The sequence below is a fragment of the Sinocyclocheilus rhinocerous genome, unplaced genomic scaffold (assembly GCF_001515625.1).
Source record: "Sinocyclocheilus rhinocerous isolate Xijiao unplaced genomic scaffold, SAMN03320098_v1.1 scaffold1537, whole genome shotgun sequence".
Lineage (NCBI taxonomy): Eukaryota > Metazoa > Chordata > Actinopteri > Cypriniformes > Cyprinidae > Sinocyclocheilus > Sinocyclocheilus rhinocerous.
In genome coordinates, this window is record NW_015659384.1 from 258992 (window position 1) to 274272 (window position 15281).

The window sequence follows — 15281 nt, forward strand, 5'->3', positions numbered from 1 at the left end:
GTAAGTGACTGACTCTGTTAGAAATCTTATAATGGGCCATGTTTGGATCTTCCAACCGTACAATAATCCAAACACAAACCTCAAAAACAACACATAGACATAGACACACGTCCACATAGACATAGACACACGTCCTCTTCCAGGCAGTTTCGTAACATTTTCTGTTGATTGGAAATTCTTAATTATTGCCCTGATGGTGGAAATGGGAATTTTCACTGCTCTAGCTCTTTTCTTAAAGCCACTTCACTAATTTGTGAAGCTCAATTATCTTTTACTGCACATCAGAAATATATTCTTTGGTTTTTCACATTGTGATTAAGGGAATTTGGGCTTTGCTTTCCCTCCTATTTATATTTCTGTGAAACAGGAAGCCATGGCTGGATAATTTCATGTTCATAATCACCCTGGAGTGCTCAAAATTGTAAATATGAATGGGAATATACTTCACAGATATTTTACTCATAAGAATTTCTAGTTGGACACAATTATTGGTACCCCTAGAAATTATTTTGAGTAAAATATCTGTGAAGTATATTCCCATTCATATTTACAATTTTGAGCATACCAGGGTGATTATGAACATGACATTATCCAGCCATGGCTTCCTGTTTCATAGGAATATAAATAGGAGGGAAAACAAAGTCCAAATTCCCTTAATCATCCATCACAATGAGAAAAACCAAAGAATATATTTCTGATGTGCAGTAAAAGATAATTGAGCTTCACAAATTAGTGAAGTGGCTTTAAGAAAAGAGCTAGAGCAGTGAAAATTCCCATTTCCACCATCAGGGCAATAATTAAGAATTTCCAATCAACAGAAAATGTTAAAAATCTGCCTGGAAGAGGACGTGCGTCTATATCGTCCTAATGCACTGTGAGAAGGAGAATTTGAGTGGCTAAAGACCCTCCAAGGACCACAGCTGGAGAATTGCAGAAAATAGTTGAGTCTCGGGGTCAGAATCTCAGGGTCAGAAAACCTTAAAAAAAAAATCAAACAGCACCTACACCACATGTTGTTTGTGAGGGTTTCAAGAAAAATTCTCCTAGCTCATCCAAAAACAAACTCCAGCATATTCAGTTATCAGACACGACTGGAACTTTAAATGAGACTGGCTTCTATGGTCAGATGAAACTTGAAAAATGAGCTTTTTAGCAGCAAACACTCAAGATGGGTTTGGTGAACACAGGGATAAAAAGTACCCCATGTGTACAATGAAATATACTGCTGTATTTTTTATGTTGTGGGCCTATATTTCTGCTGGAGGTCCTGGACATCTTATTTAGACACATGGCATCATGGACTCTATCAAATACCAAAAGATAAAAAATCAGTAAGTGACTGACTCTGTTAGAAATCTTATAATGGGCCATGTTTGGATCTTCCAACCGTACAATAATCCAAACACAAACAATGCAGATTAATTTTCACAGCCTTCTTTGATCATATTTACCAAGGGTGCCAATAATTCTGACCACAACTGTATAACAGTGTATGACATCACATTCCTAGCTAACTAACCAATATGGACAATGAATTTCTTTTGACACTGAATTAGGTAAAAGGAATTAATTGAATTGTATTATTGCACTGATCATGTTGAGACTTTGCTTTATACAAAAACAACAAAACCCAAACCAGTCAACCAGTCAGGTTTTTGACCAAAATTTGAATTTTGTTTCTCCCAAAGTGGCCTGTTGCAAATTACGTCTCATATAATTATACAATATAAATGTATAAAAATCATAAAAAAAATTACTAACATACATGCATATTAATTGCAATAAATATACTAAACTATTAAATGTAAAAAATAATGTACTGTACATGTCTATTTTTTTTATGAGTATATGACATCATGGCTAATCAGCCACTAGAGCAGTGGTTTCCAAGGCCAGGGCCCACTTCCAAGGATCCCAATAAGTCTTACAATTATTTAAATTTAGCTATATTAACATAAACTAATTCTTTAAAAACACTAAAAATAAAGTCACATTTTATTTGTTTTTATAACATATCAGGTTAGATTTGGCCTTTGAATACGGTCACAGACAAAGTGCACTGGAGTCAAAAAGGTTGAGAACCTTATATGTGCATGTGACCTTTCCAATAAATACTCAACTTCTAATCAACTGTCTCTGATCTCTTGTCGGGTGTTCTCTAACCTCATCAGGCATTATAGGAGAAAATTTAGAGCTGTTAAACTGGCAAATGGAGGTTTCAAAAAGTATTGAATAAAAGGGTGCCGTTAATTGTGGCCAATGTGTATTAGAGAAAAAAACATTTATTTCATAATGATATTTCCCCCCATTTTAAATTCTTATTATCCAATGAAAGGTTCGATTTTTGTGAATTTTTTAAATAAAAGATCAAAAGGATTAACAATGCAGATTAATTTTCACAGCCTTCTTTGATCATATTTACCAAGGGTGCCGATATTTTTGGCCATGACTGTAAATGTTATTTTTTACTGAAAATTTTATTTATGTCTTAATTATTTCATGTACACACTATTAATATGCCATTTTATAATTCATGTATATAATATTAATGTAAGTAAATCATTGTTTACAAGTAAAATAAATGAACATGATGATTATTATTATTATTATTATTATTATTATTATTATTAATAATAATAATAAATATGCTGGTGGTTTTAGTTTGTTGTTATTTTGGGTTTAAATACTGACTGAATAGTAAAGAAACTGCAATCAATCAATCAATCAATCAATCAAATAGAAAGCTGAACTATTATGTAAACTCATTGTAACACCTAAAAATACATGTTTGCACATTTACATTTAAAATACACATTTAATATTAATATATATATATATATATATATATAGAGAGAGAGAGAGAGATAACTGCTGCTGTGTGTTATAACTAGGCCAAACCCTTTTTTCCTGTTCCTGTTTTTCTGCTTCCTGCAAAGCTGCATTTTAAGTAAGAGTTTTTAGTAAAGCAAAGTATTACTGTATGGACTAGAAACATTATAATTGTATAGCTTTAGGTGCTTTCAGTCGTACTGCACTTGCTCTCCCAGTGTAGGAGTTTGGAGTAACTCCTCTGAGCAAACAGATAGTTTGATCTCTGACCTGAGCTAATCAGGCACAAATCTGGCATGTCAGAAGCCTGTCTTCACGTCCTGCTCCTCCACAGCTATTTACATACTCCCTGAACCAAGATTTTCCCTTTTTGTCTTTAGTCCGTGTGACATCTGAGTTCATCCATCCTCTTTTAAATGGAAACATTATGACATAAACACCCTCCCACCAAAAAGGTCTTGTTGAAATCTGATTATATAACAAGATTAACCCCAGAGGTTTAGACCTGCCGCCTAGCGTTGCTAGTCCACCACAGAACCGCCCCAAAAAGTAGGATTGTGTGTTTTTGAGAGCAGTTCCTTTAAGTTCAGGTCGTTACTATTGCCTTATAATTTTGTGATTACAATCATGCGTTGATTTGAGACATTTCAGGAATGTACATGTTAATACCTGTTGCAGCCGATGGAATTCAACAAGATGACAGAAGCAGAAGATGTACCACCCCTTAAAAAGGAGAACACAGTGTTTTTAGAAAAGGGTGCAGTGGTGCTTAGTAGGCAGTTATCTGTTTTTTCTGTAAACAGCCTATTCACTTCAGGGTTGGTATAGGGATGTGGGAGATTAGCTTTCCATCAAGACTAAAGGAAAATCTCCAATGAAGGAAGGAGTTTGTGGGGAGGAAGAGGAGAAGCCTAGGGCGGTTTCTTTTCTTTGTTAGCCTTTGTGCTGTGTGGCCTTGCCTGTTTGTTTTCCATATTCTGCTTCTGAACCCCCCTCTGAACAAGCCTCTTTTGATTTCTCGCAGGACGGCGGACTACAGTTCCAGCAAACCCAGGCCTGGGGAAATCATTAACCAGAGACAAAGCACAACAGCACACTGGTAGGTTCTGTGGCCTTCCCTCTCTGTCTTGTACAGTACCTGGATATTTGTGACACACTCCATCAGAGTAAGTTGTAATAGGCAACGTTTGACTGTTTTGGGTTTTGCTGTTTTTGAAAAAACAAAATTCATTCCTTTTATCTTGAAGTCATTGTCCAAATCTGTTTTGGATAGTTATTTTTATTTATTTATATCTATTTATATAGTTATTTATTTATAATATAAATAAATAGTATTACAATTAATATTTAATAATAATAATAATAATTTAACGCATTTATAGTATAATGCATTTTTTACTTGTTTACTTGATATTTATGTCTTAATTTTTAATGTACACTATCTTTCAAAATTTTGTGATCAATAAGATTTTTTTTGAAAGAAATTAATACTTTTATTCAGCAAGGATGCATTAAATTGTTAAGTTACAGTAAAGACATTTATAGTGTTACATACAATTTCTATTTCAAATAAAAGCTGTTCTTTTCAACTTTATATTCATCAAATAAAAAAAAGTACAAAATGCTCATCAAAGGAAAAAAAACTATTAAACAGAACAACCATTTTTGATTTAGTAATAATAATAAATATTTTTATCAACATATTTACATATAAGAAAAGCAGCAAATTCAGCTTTGCCATCATAGGATTTAAAAAATACATATGAGAAATACAGTATGGTCTCTGCTTTCTGTGAATACAAATATAATATAATGTAGGGATGCACCGATACCACTTTTTCCAGTACTCGCCCGTAGACTTGTGCCGGTATTCGGTAATGCGATATATTACGGTAATGATTAATTGTAGTGTCTGTTGTTTTACTGAACTAAATGATTTTTATTACTATAAAAAATCAAAATGACGGTGGGGGTCGGTGACGCGGTGGGCAAGTGGCGTAACCGGTGTTGCGGCTTAACACTGTATCACCATCAACACCGTCTATCGCGGCAAGCCTACTCACTTACATCAATGAACTATAGAGTCCTGCACCCAATAGTAAAAAAATATCAAAAATTATATCTGGTCTGAATAATTTTTGGTTTGACTGTATATCCTTCGGTTATTGTTTCTTTGTTTGAATACGGCACTTATCACATGCTGTGTGGTTTCGGCGTTTGGTATCGGGGCATTTTAACGAGTACGAGTACGAGTACAGGAGCTCAGTATCGGGCCCGTATCGGTATCGGTGCATCCCTAATATAATGTAATGTAATATAATGTATAAAAATAGAATAGAGTTATTTTAAATTGTAATAATGCCTCACAATATTATTATTATTATTATTATTATTATTATTAAATAAATGTAGCCCTGGTGAGCATAAAATACTTCTTTTAAAAACATTTAAAAAAAATCATATCTACCCTAACTTTTGAAAGTTTGTTAAATAAAAAAAAAATAAAAAAAAAAATAAAAAAAAAAATAAATAAATACATACATACATACATACATACATGATTCTGATTTTTTTTTTGAGAAACAGTTTTTTATGACTGCCAGCATTTAAGTAAACATATTGGAGTGTAAGTTTAATTATGCCATTAGAAAGCAGATACTTTCCTTTTTTTCTTCAGCACATAAAACTCGAATTGTCTTTCTGGTTCAGAATGACACAGAATGATGTAGCATGTCACTGAGTAACATATAGCGCTGGCCACTTCCGTGAGACTTCCTTGGCTCAACTGAGCTACCAAATAGGGTCAAATTCGATGGCCCAGAAGCTTCGGGAAAAATACTGTTTACTCTTGTGAATTTTATTGGGAGGGGTGATCTGGTGTTCGAAAGCCTTGGTATAAATGGCATCTACTCTAGCCATTCTTAAGAAGGAAATTGGAGAAACACATTCTCAGAATTCCAGCCTACTGTATGTCTGGCTGAAAAACGTGCGCCTTCCCAGCGATGAGAGTTTCTAATACCTCCAAATGGAATTGAACACCCTTTGAGTGTAGACTTGCAAACTTTGCTTTGTATTCATGCAGGTTATCACCGTATGACAGATGTCCTGCCCTGAGGTCTCAAGCTGAAAAACAATTATGGTATCTTTTGGATTAGGAGGTGTTTTCTACACCTGTCAGCAGCTAGATTGTCCTCTACTGAAGCTTAGCTGTGTCAGGAATGAAAGCAGTTTTCCTCTTTCTCTCTACTGTCTCACAGGCAGCTGCTGTATGAAGCATAATTGCATGTAATCCAGGCCCTAGTCCGAGGGCTTTAGAAAAAAGCAGCAGACTAGAAAATACCAGCTGGAGAGAGCACCTCCAAACATACTGTGTCATGTTTGCTCATCAGCACACATGTTCTCAGATGAACAAATATGTGTCTCTGCTGAATAGTGGAAAAAGAGTAACCTATATATATATATATATATATATATATATGACTTTTATTTTATTTGTTCTTTGTCTTTATCAATTAGCTTGTTTCTCTACTTGAACTTGTACTCAAATGAATACTAACTCTTATTTTTTCTTTTTAAACACATTTATAGTTATTCAGAAATGAAGCATTAAATTGAACAAAAATGACAGTAAAGGCATTTATAATGTAACAAATGATTTCTATTTCAAATAAATGTTCTTTTGAACTTTCTACTCATTAAAGGATTCAGAGAACAAAAAAATCACAGTGCCACAGTTTCCACAAAAACACAGCACAGCTGTTTTCAACATTATATTATAATCAGAAATGTTTCTTGAGCACCAAATCAGCATGTTGCCATCAAAGGAATAAATTGCATTTTAAAATTTATTATAATAGACCGCATTTGTTTTAAATTGTAATACTGTTTTACAATATTATTGTATTTTTAATTAAATAAATGCAGTCTTGGTGAACTTTCAAACACATTAAAATTCTAAACTTTTAAACCCTGTTAGGAGCCAAAACTTTTGTGTTCTTAACACAAAATGTGTAATTATATATCGATACTGTATATGACTTTAGTGTACACCAGTCTACACCTATAGGATTATTGACTGCTCATAACCGCTGGTTCATGCTACATGCCCCAGTTTTTTTAGTGTATAACCAAACAAACCAAGTTTTGGTTAACATGAAAAATCACTGTAGATACCAAGGAGTACATTTAGAAAGACAGGGTAGCATACAAATGCAAAGTTAATGGGTAGCTGTTAAGTTTCCAGAACTTTCCCTGAATAAAACACTGGCTAGACCAGAATGAATTACCATGTTGGTTTATGCTGGTTTGGTGTTAATAGTCTGGCAGGTGGGCGAACCCTTACCCACAATTGGTGAAGCTGGTTGACCAAAGAACTTGCTGGTTAAACAAGTTAGAAAAGTCTGGTGGGCACATCAGTTTTCAAAACATAACATATGCTTCTGAACAGCTATGCTTCTGTTTATTTTTTCTTTGAAATTCTGAAATTGGTGTTGCAGAAAAGAAAGCAGAGCCAAATGTAATATGCATTTTCTTTGGCGGACTCTCAAGGAGTAAGAGGCCCTATACCTTTATTATAGGGCTTCACGCTTTGGGGTTAGAGGTGTGTTGGGGGAACTAGAGTTTACGGTATATTTTTCAGTTACAGTCTAACGTTCTTAACACCTCATAAATTACACCTGCTGCGACACTGCTGAGGCCTGATGAACTTCAAGCACACTGAGGGGAAGTGAAGTAAGCAGTGAGATCTGTGCGGGATTTTTTTTTTCTCTTTCCTTGAGCAGCCTTTTTTTTAAAAAAAGAGAGTGGTCTTAAGACTGGATAAAAATCTCACTCAAGAAATTGCCTAGTTTGGACCCAGTGAAAATAAAGTGAGATGACCAGAGTTCAGTGCAATGCAGACGTAATGTAAATAAGATATTTATTGTGCAGTTTAGAGAGCTTTATTGACTATAACGAAGCTTTGTGAGATTGCGATGAGCTAAGATGAGTGACGCTTTTTAGTATAATAAAGGGAGCACGCTTTGCACGCTTTCTATGCAATAATCCATTCAGATTTGGTATGAAACTTTTTTTGGACACATACACGCTGCAAAGTTTCGGGAATGACATCCACATATTTATACTGGATTCACTCTCGAAAGCAGTGAGCAGTGATTGACACAGTGATAACCATAGCAATGGACGGTACAAAAAAATATATATAAATATAGCAGCCTCAGTGATTTGATTCTAGAAACGGTCCTGGCCAAACTTCCATAGACCGCGTGAGTTTAGAGCGAGATCTAGTTCATGGACCAAAAGCGTGTGTAAACTTTTTGAAACTTATTGACATCAGGACATATCAACCAGTAATGTAATTTCCAGTAACGGACGGTAGAAAGTTCAGGAATTAATGGTATGTATGAGATTTATGACAGAATATACTGTAGTCCCACAACTGATTTTTTTTTTTTTTTTCTTCTCGCCTTTTCAAATGATACGGAAAAAAGACCAATACATCACTAAGCAGCGTGCACATTTCTGGTTAAAAATGAAAGGCCATCAAGTGACATTTAAAACGGGAAGCATTGCCATTCAAATCAGCAGTAAGATTCAAAGCTAGTCCACAGTTTAGTAAACGTTGGCGACCTCTTTAAGTTATTCTTGACTGTGATGTATTGACTGCTTTGATGTGTTGCAATACGGTAGGGCATTGTTTTGATGCTTACATCCGAAAAATATTTTTCTATATATACAGTATATACACTGTATTTACAAATATGAATAATATGAAAAAACCTGTTTTGAAGTTTTATACGTGTATGTATATATATATATATATATATATATATATATATATATATACACACATATCAAAATTAGTGAACAGCGTACAATTTCCTAAATTTCAAGGTCACTGCTTAGTTCTATTTGAAGTTATCCTAACATGAGTAGAAGGCCAGTTTTTTAGCATATTTCATAAATTAGTTGTATTCTGAAGCACAGTATAAAAAAGCTTAAATGAGAAATTTGAAAAAGAACTTTAAATTAGAGAGCACCTACAGATACCTCCAAGTTATTGGTGTTAATCTGGCACTTGGTGCTAATTTTCTTAATTATATGACAAACCCTATTTAACTGGCAGCATTCCTTTAATTTTTACTGAGACTGCAATATGGCGGGCCGCTCTAAGGGTACGTTTAAGAGAAGTCAGACTGAAAGCACACTCTGCAGTGACCAAGCCTCTCATCAACAGAAAGAATCTAAAGGCTAGACTCACCTTTGCTGAGGAGCATGTTGTGTGGAGACAGGAGAACTGGTCCAAAGTTCACGTTAGTGATGAGAGCAAGTTTAATTTGTTTGGGTCTGATAGGAAACATTTTGTTTGGTGTCAAACTTGGGAAAGACTGACGACTGAAAGGTGGAGGAGGAAGTGTCATGGTTTGGGGGATGTTTTTTGCAGCAGGAGTTGGGCCTCTTATACAGCTACATGGCAGGGTGAATGCAAATATTTATCAGAACCTCCTTCAGCAACATGCGGTACCTTCCTTGCTAGCATCTTCCAATCAGCCAAGCAATTTTCTTGCAAGACAATGCCCCCTGTCAAACTGCAAAATGGGTAAATCAGTTCCTTGAAGCTAAGAACACTGAATTAATGAAATGGCCAGCCCAGAGTCCTGATCTAAGCTCGATTGAAAATCTCTGGAAAATCCTTGGTGACAAAGTTATGGCTAAGAAACCCACTACAGTTATCGAACTATGGAAGAGAGTGGAAGAAGAGTGGACTAAGATCACACCAGTGCAGTCACAGAAACTAGTGATGCTCTGCAGCTGCAGATGTGCTGAAGTCATTCAAAGCAAGGGCCTCTACACTTCCTACTAATTTCTGACAGCTGTAACCCTCCAAAATTTTAGTTGTAAACTTCTTTCATGCTACAGTGGCTACTGTTCTCTAATTTTGATCACTGTGTTTTCCACAAAACAACGTTTTTTGTTGAAATGCCTGGGATATTTTGTCAAACATGTTAGTAGAACAGTGGTATACCTACAGCTAATTTTCCTTCAAATTTTGAGCGATGAATGAAAATCCATCAAAATCAGATTCTTAATAATTTTGGCTTCAAATTTAACTTATTTGTGACTAGAGATCAGATAGTATAATTCATTGCATAATTTAGTAAAGAATTGAATAAATTCTCTGTCAGAGCCAATATATACACTCATAATAAATTATAAATGGCACCGCTTCTGACAGACTGGTTACTATTTTAAAACTACGGAGTTCACTTCCCTTGGTTTTTAATTTTTTTTTTAGGAATGATGGATTCAACCCCCTGCTTTTATCTTTCTCTTTACTCTGAAGTTTCTTTGCAATCCACCAGGGTTTTGTTTTCCGCACACTATACTGCATTATCTTTGCAGCATCTTTTCCTGTATGCGTCCTGGACCACTCACTTGCTCGAGAACCCTTACACTGCAGTGGCAGGCCAAACCTGTATACCATCCCCCTACACGGATAAAACACTAGAAATTACAAGGCGTGCAGAACAGTACAGTACGTACTGTCCTGGGGCCCTCGTTTCTCAAAAGTATGCAACAGTGTAGCGTACACACGTGCAAGAGTGTTTCTGGCTCTTGACACAGGTTTGTATGCTTAGACCTTCTACACACATCATTGATTTTTCTAAACTCTGCAATATGCCACTCCTGCATCAATTAATGGTTTCCTGGAAGAAAAAATTATCCATAGGCCATCTGTATAGAGCATATAGACTGAATCTCACCCCCGTACCTTGGTTTCTTTTGCTCTCCTTCAATGAAAAGCTGCACAGGTTTTCCTACAGCCTTTTAATTTGGGACATTAGGTAAATAGAGCAAGGGGAAAAGTAAGTGTTTCATTTCTTGACACTTCCCTCCCACATTGCTGCATTAACAAATGTTTATTTGAGAGTTTTAGGACAGGCTAGTCCAGGGCTCAATGCTAAGGATTTTTTCTACTGGCCTGATTGGGCCAGTGGTTCAAATTTTTACTTGCCCTACCAACATTTTCACTGGCCTTGCCACAAAAAAATTAAATAGTTGTTGGTATCATTGTTTTGACCTATGTTATTCTGTATTCTAATAGATAAGCTTATATGACAAAAATGTTAGATACAAGTTCAATATTACAGTTTTCGATTCCAGCTTCAATAACACAGCAAAAACTACTAGCCAAACAAATATAAAGTTCAAACATTATCAAAAGTCAAGTGAGCAGTTAGTAAATAAGAACAAATGAACAAATTACAAGCAATAGCACAAATAAATAAATAGAACAAAGATATATTGAACAATGCTTTAGGTTTTTAAATTTGTGGATATTCAAGTACAGAAACGGAATAATCAAATGTAAAATATCTTTGCATATTCTTTACTGTATAAATTAAATATAGATTATTCCTTGTTAAAGCTACAAATGTTATTCATTCAAGAGCAGTGAGTGATTTTCTTTTTTTATTGTATTTATTATTATTTTTATTTATTTATTTATTTTCTTTACATACTTTTTAAACATTTAAATAAAAAAAATTCAAAATATTAAAAAATAACTAAAATAGTATCTCAGTTGTACTACAATAATGCTGGTCACTAGGGATGGGCGATATCTTATCGTTTGCGATATACCGGTAAAAATTCTCCCCACGATAAGAATTAGTCTTCCCACGATAATAACGATAAAGTCTAGTTGTTGACATATTTCTGTGTGCGACTGTGTGGAGTGACGTGAAGGCGGACGTGAAATTGATCAGCTCCTTCTACAATCTGGAACAGGTTTGGATAGGGCTGTTCAGTACGACAAAAATCGGTATGAGCCTTGAGTAAATGTACTACAGTAGCACGTGTGCGATACAGTTTTACACGTGTATGAGTCGTTTACAAACCTGTTGTCCAACAAAGATATTATTTATTGACATGCTTTTTCTCCATATTAACTTCATAACATAGTCGAGTGTTTGAAATAACTTATTTTTGTGATCAGACGTGGTTTCGTATCACAGAATAAGGCAGAAATCATACTATTTTATAGAATTATATACAGTGATAAAGGCTGCTATGTCGATTAGCATTGCATTATAAATATTCTTTATCCATATAAAAATATCCAAGATTGCTTGAAGAACACAGATACCATATATTTTGTGCAATCGCATGTGTATTGTCTTCAGGTTTCCTCAGTTAAAATTTCTCTATCTGCGTTTTATTCAGCTACAGCGATCACTGGATACTTCTTCCTGGAGCATTACTTCTACTATGCATATGTGGAGTTTCTGCGCAAGGGCGCCCTCCGGCTTCCAGTATGAATTAAACAGTCATTACATTACGTGTGTACTCAGTAATGCTCACAACACCCTATTTTGGGTAAAAATAGGAAATAATTAAACAGTCATTACATTAGGTGTGTACTGCTCACAACACCCTATTTTGGGTAAAATTAGGAAAGATAATACTTTTCTTTAAAAAAAAACAGGATTCCCTAAATTATCGTCACTGACTACGTTTACATGGACATCAGTAATCTAATTATTTACCTTATTCTAAATAAGCCAATGTTATGATTATGGTGTTTACATGAGTTGCTTTTAGAATATTCCTTTCATGTTCCCGTTTTACATGTTATAGTACATAGTTCGATTAATGGCACACGTCATTCAGTAATGCGACTAAAATAGGAATACTCCACATGTCTTAATTCGATGTCTGTTTACTTCGAATATGACTTTAGCCGGATTACGGTAATCAAAAATCTCTTAATCAGAGTAAATTCTTAATCAGAGTATTGTCTTAATCGTGTTAAAATTGGATTATTGTTGTCCATTTAAACGTACTCATTGATATCGTTATCACAATAAATATCAGAAATTATCGTGATACATTTTAAAGCCCATATCGCCCATCCCTACTAGTCACTAACCTGGCAAACTTTGGCAAATTCAGTGATTATTTCATCCTTTAAGATGTTTGCTCTGTCAGCTTGGTTCCTTGTAAACACAAGTTTGTTTCCAAATTGGAAAAAAAAACTTTCTTCCCTATGTTGCCAATCAGATTAGAGCTTTCCAGATTGAGAAAGTAGGTGGGTTTATTTTCTAACGTAAAACCACATTTTGCAAATGTGTATATGCTTGCCTCTGTGTGTAATCTATGGTAATTGTGGCTGTCCGGTTCATGCCGACTCTCTGTTTTATGTTGTGGAAAGCTGAGATTTCACGCAGTGCTGATATGAATTGCTCACTCAGTTTGAACTGCCTTGTGATTATAAATTCCCAGATGCATATTTTAAATGTCATATGCTTCATTTAAAAAGCTCATATGTTACCACCCAGGGTAGTGCCAGTGTGAATAGCTTTTGTGCCCCACTCTCCAGGTGTCTAATCAGCTTCATTATGAAAAGGAAAGCGAAGAGGAATATACATTATTTTTCAGACACATAAAGGCAATTGTCTACTTAGGTGGCAGTGTGTGCAGTTTTTTTCCAGTTGATGAGCGTATACAAAGTGACTCATATGTGCATAACCACCCTAAAGTAATGGTGGTTACCTATGTACAGTTTGTTTGAACTTCCATAGCCTGTAGGTTTGTGTGTGTTTGTGTGAGGGAGAGAGAAAGAAACTTCCTCTCTGTTTAGTTTTGTAAGTGGATTAGACATGGATGTGGAGACTTCCTGGGGAGCTCCCAGCATGGGACGCATGCAGACAAGGAGGTTAATGACAATCTGTTTGCTGTGTTCATGTACTGAACCTTGTTAATTGAACTGTTGCTGGTGTTTGTACACAGATTCAAAAAAGCTGCTATTTTAACGGCTTGTAGTGCTCTGTATCTGTACGGCTTTCTCATGGTCATTTTGAATTTACAACATAAATATGAAACATGAAAAGTACAAAACAGTAATTCTTCAGGACTCAATTTGCCATTTTCTCCTGACTAGATCATGTTACTTTGGCATATTTAAATAGCAGAATTCCCAACAGAAACAGTCAGTACATCACAGACAAGTTTGCAAGATATAAACCACAAGATCACTACTGGTCTGTAAACTGGCCAAAACTCTCATAATCCACCTCTCATCTTTATTGTTAAACTGTGTTGTTGTTGTGACATTTTTCCTTTTTTGTTCCCAGAGTGACACATTTAAATGCACATTGTAAATATCCAGATATTCAGCTTCAATTTAGTGCTGAAGAACTGATGAAGCCTGGCATGGTAAAAGTAATAACCATAAATGTTGAGCTCTTATTAGAAATATTGAGAAATATCGACCTCCTGCAAACACAACTTGGGTATTGACACCCAAAATGCATTAAGAAGACTGATGGGAATGGCTGAACATCAGAAGATATTAATTCACAGATGGAAATAATTTAGCATGTGCTTTGTTTTGAAGCATAATTAATTAGTGTTTTTCCCCTGAGAGGTTCATGCCATCTGTTATTCATTTTAAAATAATCCAAGAGGTTTTACCACATTTTCTTGTAGGTTGCAATGTGGCAGAAATATCAACATCAAACATCAAAGATATGTGACAATATTCTAATCCGCTTGTTATTCACATTTCATTTATTACATATACTTAAGTGTCATAGTTCAAAAGAATATGGTGGATTGAACTGATTAGATTTTTTTGTTGGTAATGTGTTGAGTGTTGTTAATGGTGCTAGTTGTGCAGTGACACTAGCATTTGCATCATTTAAGAAGGAAAATGCAATAAGTGTGTGTTTGTTTTGCTGCATCCTCTCTGGTGGTGATGGTAGGATAGGATAAGGAGCAGGATTAGCCCACAGAGCCTCCCGCTTCTCTGAAACACATTACAGTGTTGTTTAATCAGTTAATTAGTTTGATTATGAATCCCTCACGAAGATGCTCCATGATGCACCTGCTACTCCACATCTGGACCTGAGCACAGAAGCATCCTCTCCTCTATTATATATTTATATATATATATATCAATTTTAGCGATGCACCGATTGATCGGCCAGGGATCGGAATCGGCCGATTTTCCTCATGATCGGCCCGGATCGGTCAGTCAGTCTCACTTCTTTCCGCTTTCGAGCTGATCCGTTTTGGTTATCAATTATAGTTCTTAGAAAGAGAATCGGCAAAAATCGGTATCGGCAGATCACACTAACAAAAAATCGGAAATCGGAATCGGCCAAGAAAATTGCAATCGGTGCATCTCTAATATATATGTATATATAAAACCATGGACCACAAAACCAGTCATAAGGGTAATTTTTTCGAAATTGAGATTTACACATCATCTGAAAGCTGAATAAATAAAAAATTGTTAGGATAGGACAATATTTGGCCGAGATACTTTGAATTGAATATTTGAAAATCTGGAATCTGAGGGTGCAAAAAATCAAAAGATTGAGAAAATCGCCTTTAATGTTGTCCAAATTAAGTTCTTAGCAATGCATATTACTAATCAAAAATTAAGT

At 35.2% G+C, this 15281-nt stretch overlaps 1 protein-coding gene across 3 annotated transcripts in view; it reads left to right on the forward strand.

The window, feature by feature from the left end:
* The window catches only part of LOC107723634 (thyroid hormone receptor alpha), a 169268-nt gene that overhangs the window by 77088 nt on the left and 76899 nt on the right, over positions 1 to 15281 (forward strand). For all 3 annotated transcript variants that reach the window (XM_016532343.1, XM_016532341.1, XM_016532344.1), the window contains one exon: positions 3854 to 3928. The gene's annotated coding sequence lies outside the window, so the exon portion shown is untranslated. The remainder of the gene's footprint in view (positions 1 to 3853; positions 3929 to 15281) is intronic.